Source organism: Arachis hypogaea, chromosome 14, assembly GCF_003086295.3.
Source record: "Arachis hypogaea cultivar Tifrunner chromosome 14, arahy.Tifrunner.gnm2.J5K5, whole genome shotgun sequence".
Lineage (NCBI taxonomy): Eukaryota > Viridiplantae > Streptophyta > Magnoliopsida > Fabales > Fabaceae > Arachis > Arachis hypogaea.
In genome coordinates this window covers 100,945,989-100,953,383 of record NC_092049.1, presented here as the reverse complement: position 1 = coordinate 100,953,383, position 7,395 = coordinate 100,945,989, and positions in this window count along the sequence as shown.

The following is a 7,395-nucleotide window of genomic DNA, read 5'->3' as shown; positions in this document are numbered from 1 at the left end:
GAGCTCTGCTGTTCTTCATGAATTAATGCAAGTACTATTGTTTCTCTTTCAATTCACGCCTACTTCTTCTCCAAGATATACTCTCGTACTTAATTCAGTTAAGTCAGAATGAAGGGGTGACTGACGAATGGATTTTTGATGGTATAGAATTTCACAAATGAATTCTCGTTGCAAGTATAGTTTCTAAACCAAGCAATAATCCTTTCATACAAAAGATTGTTTGTCACAAGTAACAAACCCCTAAATTTATAACCGAAGTATTGGACCTCAGGTCGTTCTCCCTAGGAATTACAATAAAGTGTCTTGTTATTGGTTATGAGTTATTTTGGGGTTTTGGATAAGAAGCATGAAAAGTAAATGGCAATGAGAATAAACTAACAACTATAAAAGGCTCTTGGTTTGGTATGAAAATTAGAAGTCCTATCCTAGTTATCCTTCTCAATTGTGATGAGAATTGTTCATTGCTACCACTTAGTTAACCCTTACTAATTAAAGGAAAGTCAAGTGGATGAATTGACTTGAGCCACAAGTCCTAGTCAACTCCCAAGGAAAGACTAGCTTTGGTGCACTCCAAACCAATTAGCAATCTCTCCAATTATCAATCAACAAAGGGATTAGATAACTCAAGTGTCACTAATTACTCTACTTAGGCCAAGAGGAACAAAATCTACACTAAAACTAGAAGAGGCATTTCAACAAACACATAGAGTGCAATAGAAGTAAACATTATTAAATGCAAGAATTAAAGGAATCTACAACTACAAAGGTAAGAGATCAACAATAGAAAAGCAAAGAAGAACAATTATTATGAATTACCTCTTATTGAATTGGAAGAATGTAGAAGGAACAATACTAGATCTACAACAAAGTATAAGAACAACATAAAGGAAATTACAACAAAGGAATAGAAGAAGATTGAATGTAGCAACAAAGAATTGAGAGATAGAAGTGGAAGAATGCAAAGATTAAAACCTAGATCTAAAAACTAAACCTAATTCTAATCCTAATTCTAGAGAGAAGAGAGAGCTTCTCTCTCTAGAAACTAACTCTCACTACTAAACTAAGCTAAAACTAAACTAATGGTAACTAACTTCTAAAGTATGAAAAGTATCTCTATTCCCCCTTCAATCCTTGGCTTAAATAGCATCAGAAATGAGTTGGATTGGGCCCACAAGGCTTTAGAATTCGCTGGCCACGTTTTGTTTTAAGTGAACCAGGTGGCAGCAACGGCGCGTGCGCGTACTATGCGCATACGCGTCACCATGCGTGGTTCAACCATAGCAAATCTTATATCGTTTCGAAGCCCCAGATGTTAGCTTTCCAACCCAACTGGAACCGCATCATTTGGACCTCTGTAGCTCAAGTTATGGTCGATTAAGTGCAAAGAGGTCGGCTTGACAGCTTTCCGGTTCTTTCATTTCTTCATGAGTTCTCCAACTTTTCATGCTTTCTTTCTTCATTCCCTTGATCCAATCTTTGCCTCCTAAACCTTAAATCACTTAACAAACATATCAAGGCATCTAATAGAATCAAGGTGAATTAAATTTAGCTATTTTGAGTCCTAAAAAGCATGTTTTCACATTCAAGCACAATTAAAGGAGAATATACAAAACCATGCTATTTCTTGAATAAATATGGGTAAAAGGTGATAAAATCCCCAAAAATCAATACAAGATAAACCCTACAAATGGGGTTTGTCAGTGACCCGTGACAATCACCCACTATCTTCGTTACTCGCTTAGCCAAGATCCGCGTGCTTGACAACCACAAGCGGTCTACATGATGTTCAACGTAGTCATTGGTCGATAGCTGGAGTATAATCTCTTAGGTCTCTGATTCACTGACCGAGTCTATGAGATTAGAACCTTCGTGGTAGAGGCTAGAACTAATTGGTAGCATTCCTGAGATCCGGAAAGTCTAAACCTTGTCTGTGGTATTCCGAGTAGGATCTGGGACGGGATGACTGTGACGAGCTTCAAACTCACGAATGTTGGGCACAGTGACAGTGTGCAAAAGGATAGAGAGATCCTATTCCAGCACAAGTAGGAACCGACAGATGATTAGCCCTGCGGTAGCTGTGCCTGGTATTTTTCATCTGAGACGAGAAATCCGACAGTTGATTAGCCGTGCAGAAATCGTACCTGGTATTTTTCATCCGAGAGGATGGATGGTAGCCATTGACAACGGTGATCCACCAACATACAGCTTGCCATGGAAGGGAGCACGCATGATTGGATGAAGACAATAGGAAAGCAGAGGTTCAGAAGCAACAAAGCATCTCCAAACGCTTATCTGAAATTTCCACCAATGAAATACATAAGTATCTTTATTTTAATTTACGTTTTATTTATCTTTCAATTATCAAAACCCATAACCAGTTGAATCCGCCTGACTAAGATTTACAAGATGACCATAGCTTGCTTCAAGCCGACAATCTCCGTGGGATCAACCCTTACTCACGTAAGGTATTACTTGGACGACCCAGTGCACTTGCTGGTTAGTTGTACCGGAGTTGTGAAAAGTGTGATCACAATTCTGTACACCAATTAACACACACACTCAAACCCAAGCTAATCAAAGATACAATTCAAGGACATAATGGTTTTTCACTTAGGGTGAATGATGTGGTAAAATGAAGAACAAAAAAGGAAATTGTAAAGGCTCAAAAGTGGTTGCAAATGTAGATATAAGGGTTGGCCATATGGATTAGTGAGTTAAACATAAAAAATGGCATCAATCATACTAAATGCATTCGAAACAATAAATATAGGATATAAAGATTAGAGCAAATCTAAGATTACAATCATAAAAGGAGTATATAACACACAAGAACAAAATTTGTGATTGAAAATATACAACCACACAATTTAAGCTCAAATCTCACTTGGTATTTGTTCTAGCTCTTTTCTATGTTCCATAAGAAGATACTTCAAGCAAGTTCAAAAAATAATTTTCAAATCTAATCAATGGAATGCCCAAAAAGAGATTTCTTGAAAATTCTTTGTCGTTTTATCAAAACTTATTTACTATATGTATATATGTATATATGTTGTGATGGATGCAATTTCAAAATCTTTCCTAGGACAAAATTTTCAAAAACAAAAACTTATTCCTAATTTTCAACAAGCAAAAATTAACATGAACAATTAGGACAAAATTGACTAGGCATTATACTATTCACATCATCCAGTCACAACTTCCGAATATATACTAAGGAAAAGATGCAAGAAATGTAACATGCAATAACTAGAAACAAACTATGCATAAGCTAAGATATATATACTAGAATAAAATTGCAATGCAACAATCAAAATCACTCTAAATATCTACAAGAGACATAATAAAAAGAAACAAAAATAAAGTGCGAAGTGTTTGGAAAAGAAAATTTACACCCCAAATTGACCAATCCTCCCCCACACTTAAGTGTTGCACAGTCCTCCGTGCACAAACAAAATCCGGAAAGAATGTCTCTCAAGAGCTCCACCTTCGGTTGGCGGATGCGGACGCTTGGGTTGTGTGGAAATCTCCAAGTCCAATGTGTGCTCGACATCTCCATCCTCAGTGTCCTCCTCCTCTCCCGGCTCCTTGCCTCACGTCTCATCCTCAAAAAGAATGAATAAAGTATAATTAAGAATCATAGGGCAAGTGGCACAAAAGGGTAAAGAAGTGAGCAAATAAGCATCAAATTGAGGAAGTTTGCCTAGTTGTGTGGTATGATGAAGAGATGAGCCATGTGTGTATTCTAAGTGTGCACGTGGTTAGAATACACACAACGGCCGGTTAAAATGACATCCATACAATCAAAAAGTAAGAATGAGTTCCTCAATTAAATGTCCTAAGATGCAAGTAAGAGGTGAGATCAATTAAACACAAGCAATCTTAGACAATTACAACAAGAGTGAATTGAATATAGGAAATATTGGATATTGAAGGTGTGCAAGTGAAAGAGTAAAAGTGATGTAAATTAGCACAACACACAATAACCAATACAATGATGAAAAGAAAATTACTTATTCATCCTTAGGAAAAATCAAATAATCACATGGTTAAGGTGTTTGTTACAAAAAGTGACAAGTCTTGATAGAATCAAGCCAAGTCAACTCAAACAAATACAAAGTATTAACAAGAAACAAGGACCTTGTGATGTGATTATATTGACTTAAAAACCATGATGAACAAGCAACTCAATTCAATTCACTAAATTTCATGTGTACTCATAAAAGTTTCACCTAATATGCAACATGTAAATGTGCAAATCCAATTAAGTTCTAGAAATTTAAGGCCAAGTATAAGTGCATTGATGAAATTCAATCAATAAGCAACCAAATCAAACAACAAGCAAACACTTGCAAATTATTCAATTAACAAACAACTAAAGCAAAACTAATACAATCACTAAAGGAGAATTAAAAGCAAACAAAACAAAGTAGAGCAAGTAGAGAATAGGGCAAAAGCAAGAGAGGAGAGGGGTGGAAAAAAGAAGAGGAGAAGAAGTAGAGAGAAGAGGAGAAAAGAAGTATATGGGTGAGAAAACGGATGCGTGCGTCGCACGGGCAGGTGTGCGTATGCACACTAGGTGGAAGATGCGCTTGTGCGCGTGCACAACAATGTGCGGGCGCTTCGAATAGAAGGGGCAAAAGGACCTGTGCGCACACACAGGAACGTGTGTGGACGCACAAAAGGAAAAAGAGGAGGGTGTCCCCACGCACAAGGGGTGCGTGTGCTGCGAGCAGAGGAGTTGCCAAAGGTTGTGCGTGCGCACGGCGCTGTGCGCATGCACAGGTGGTTTTTTTTTTACATAGAATGAAGCGTCAACATTGCCAGCTATCACGCCTTCTGTGCGTACGCACATAGGTCCGTGCGCACGCACAGAGGCAAAAAGAGAGGGGTGCAGACGCATAAGGAGTGCGAACGCTCCCAACAGAGGAGGCACAAGCTGGTGTGCGTGCGAACAGGTGGGTGCACGCGCACAGAACGCGAAAATTGGGGTTGTGTGCGTACGCACATGCACATGCTCTATTTTTTTCTAAAAAAAATTAGTGCTCTAAGGCAGCAAATTTGAAATCCAAAATAGCTTTTCAATCCCAACACGTATTATTCAACAAAAACACATGATCAAAGCTAAAATTTAAGCAAATTAAGATTGAAATTAAACTATACCTAGGCTATTTACAAGAGATAAAATGCAATGGATTGAAACTATGTACAAAGAGAGGGTTAGAAAAGTGTTACCATGGTGGAGTGTCTCCCACCTAGCACTTCTATTTAGAGTCCTTAAGTTGGACTTTATTGAGAAGCTCTAACAATGCTTGGGTCTCCATATTCTCCATTGATTGCACCAAGTTTTAGTGGAGTGTCCAACAAGCCATGAGCTCCCAATAAGAACAACAAAACAAACAAGAAAAACATATTCACAATATTAACAAATTCACAATAGTAAACAAAAAGCAAGATATTCACGTAGTAGCAAAGAAGAAACAAGCTATTTACATATTAACATATTTACAATAGCCAAAAACATACACCATTCACTACAAGAAAAAGGCGTATTTGTAACAAAAAATATTGTTACAAAACGTCAAAATTTTGAAACAAAAGTTTTTTGTAACAAAAAAAGGGTCCATTGCAGTAAGTCCCGTTACAAAAAGTTTTTGTAACGAAAAATGGAACTGTTACAATTCAATACCATATTTTGTAACATTTTTTCCTGATACAAAAAACCAGAAGTCGTTACAAAAGTGGTAACAAATTTTGATCTTGAAGGTATTTTTCGTGACAGTCAATTTTTTTCCTATCAAAAAATTTTGTTACAAAATGTAACATGATTTTGTAACATTTTTTTCTTTAGTTACAAAAGTAAATTAATTATTTTGTAACAACTTTTTTTATTACAAATTACATGCATAATATACTAAATTATTTTTTAAATTAACTAATATATTAACGCTTTTAATAAGCAAGTTTACATGTATATAATATGCAAAAACATACATAAATCAAACAAGATCCTTTTAGCTAAAATTGTCTTGAAGCAAAATAACATTAGCTAGTGAGTACATTGATTAGTTCAACCAAAACATAAAAGTTCTAACATAAAAGTTCAACCAAAACATAAAAGTTCTAATATAGATTAGTGTCTCTATGCATCAAAACATTCTTGAGCCCTCAAGGTAGCATATGGTCACCATTTCAGCACTCCTATGAATAAGAAAAACCGAAACAAAAAAGTTAGAAACAAGATATAACACTAATTATAATTTTTCCACTAAGTTTTATCCAAAATGTTTAGAAAAATTTTGGCAGAACCTCCCCTAAATCTTGGATATTTCCACCGTCCATGGTTCCAACAAACACAACCAATTCACAACTTGCACCCTTTCAAACAACACAATGCAGTTTAATTGAGCAACCAAATAGGACAACAACCAAATAGTGAATAACAAAACCCAAAGCTTCCAGCTTCCAACAACCAAAACAGTGAAGCACTTAGCCGGATAATCAATCAATTGAGCTTAGCAATAGTTGAAAACCAAAAGCAATTAAATACCAACTCAATCAATTAATTGAATCAAAGATGAATATTGAAAACAGCTTAAAATAAATTCCGGCAGCATTTCAGCAGTAAATTTGCCTATTTCACAATTTCAATCAATCAATTCAAATTCCATATGAATTCTTTGATAGTTAAAAACACAAAAAATCATAATGAATTCATAGGAAGGAAGTAAATAAGCCAATTCCAGCAAGAAAACATGAGGAAACAATTAAAACCAATCCAACCAGCAAGAAGCAGAGCAGCACTCAGCAGAACAGCAATCATGGCCCATCATACAGCATCCAAAACATTAAAATGAACAAAGGTAATGGATTTAGGCAGCATTCTATTCATTGAAGTCAATAACCATTACACTTGCAAGCAGCAGGAGCATAGCAGTTTATCCATTAATTCAACAGAAAATCAATCAAGTCAAACTAAACGATTTCAGCAACAGATTTATCAATAAAACCAATCTCAGTTCAGCAACCATCATCTATTCCAACACAAACAACAATAACTCAGCAGCATTTCCTTTCTCATTGAATTTAACAATCATTCAATAAGCAAGCAATGAGGGGGGACAAATCAGCAGCAACCAACAGCAAGTAAAGAGCAGCAATAACAACTTAATGTGAGAAATTATTCAACAACAAATACACACACAAATACAAGGATTACTTAAATGACTCATCATGCTTATCCACATAAGTCTGCAGTGAAACCACTTACCGTTTCACTTAAGAGGCTTGTAACAACAGCTTTTTTTATCAACTTCTTTCTCATTCTCCTTTTCAGGCTCACTGTCAGTACTGGTGGGAGGTGGAAGTGCTAAAGCACCAAACATGGCTTCGTCATGA